Consider the following 1,865-nt stretch of genomic DNA (forward strand, 5'->3'; position numbering starts at 1 on the left):
AGGAAAAAAAAAAAAAAAAAAGGGGTAGGTGTTTAAAAATTAAAGTAACACAAGAAAAAAAATTTAAGTCCCCCCTCCCCCCACATGATCTTCCCAAGATGGGCAGATTGTACGAGATTTTAATGAGAGCCGTGACAGGATCGAGAGGTGAGCGAACGCCGGTATGTGTTCGCTCACCTCCCGATCTACTGAGCCGACCTGTGACAGTCTCATTGTCACAGGTCGGCTAGAACTATGAGGGGAGTGAAAATAACTCACCTCATAGTTCTCCTTTAACACAAACATAAAGTCTCCACCTGAGGAGGTAACTATCAGTCATATCCGGCACTACGTCCTACAGGAGCGGCTCTTCCGGCTTCCACTATAAGTGAACATGTATGGAGAATCACAGCCCGTTACATACAGTTTCTCTGCCAGACCTTATTCCACAGATATCCAGCCGCTCTCCAGTCTGTGTCTGCATCCCCCCAGCGCAGCCTGTGTCTCTCTCAGTCACTATCAGGTGCCGGCTAATTAATAGAGAGAGGAGGTGTACCTGTTGGGGCAATGATTAACTCCGTCCTAGCCAGGGAAAGTTGCCCTTTTCAATCTCTCACCGACATGCACCGAGTCATACACCCTGTCACAGTATGCGACATTATGCACCGGGTCCCCTCCTCCCTCCTGACACTATCAGGCTCTCGGTCCATGACCGAATGCCTGACTTTTTAGAGGGGGGGTGACACCAAAATGACTGTCAGTCATTTTGGTGTCACCCCTGCCATGGTGACACCCGGGTGTATGCTGCACCTCCCTTGTGACGCCACTGCATACAGACATACAATCAAATGGTCGTGCCTGCGCGATGACGACACAGCGGGGTGACACCCGGCCATGGGACGCCCCTGTTTGTGTGTGTATGTCTGTATGTGTGTGTGTCTGTGTATGTATGTGTCTGTGTGTGTGTAGTGTGTGTATATGTATGTGTGTCTGTGTGTGTGTGTGTTTATGTGTGTGTGTGTCTGTGTATGTATGTGTGTGTGTATGTGTCTGTGTATGTCAGTGTGTGTGTATGTATGTGTGTAGTGTGTGTGTCTGTCTGTCTGTGTGTGTGTGTGTGTCTGTATGTGTGTGTGTGTGTGTATATATGTGTGTGTGTGTGTGAGTCTGTCTGTATGTGTGTCTGTCTGTGTGTCTGTCTGTATGTGTGTGTGTATGTGTATATGTGTCTGTCTGTCTGTGTGTGTGTGTCTGTGTACGTGTGTGTGTGTGTGTGTGTGTGTCTGTGTACGTGTGTGTGTGTGTGTGTGTGTGTGTGTGTATGTGGTGTGTGTGTGTTTGTAGTCCAACATTCTCATTAGGCCATGATTTCCGAATGTGATCTCCAACAAGCTGATATAGGGGTCATGGTCAGGTGTCCACAAACCTTTATTTACCAGTCAGGTTCAGTGCTGGGGTATCTGAAGACATGACGAGCGCATTGATCTGCCCTCCGAGGGCCACATTGTACGCAGCATTGTTCAGGTAACCGAACAGAAGATGTTTTATGATCTTTTTACGTATTGCTTTCTATGAAAATGAGTCACGTATTATTGGGGTGAGCCCGGGCCCATTACGACAAGCCAACACGCCTGTAAAACCTGTCTGCCTCCCTGTATGATCAACTGCCAATCAGCGGCAGCTAGAGGGTGTAGAAAAGCAAGGAATACATTAGGTCATGTGATCTTTCATGAGCTGCAATTTATTCCTTCATAAAACTATAAAAGGAAACATAAATACCATGAGAGCTGCTTGTCTCCCGTATTACCAGCCGCCCCCCCCCCGCCGCCGATCACCTGTGTTTGCATTAAAAGTAAGAGAGATGGTAAGGGGTAGAAGGGAATGTG

This window comes from Nanorana parkeri, unplaced genomic scaffold (genome assembly GCF_000935625.1).
Source record: "Nanorana parkeri isolate BGI_ZX_2015 unplaced genomic scaffold, ASM93562v1 scaffold2064, whole genome shotgun sequence".
NCBI classification, from domain to species: Eukaryota; Metazoa; Chordata; class Amphibia; order Anura; family Dicroglossidae; genus Nanorana; species Nanorana parkeri.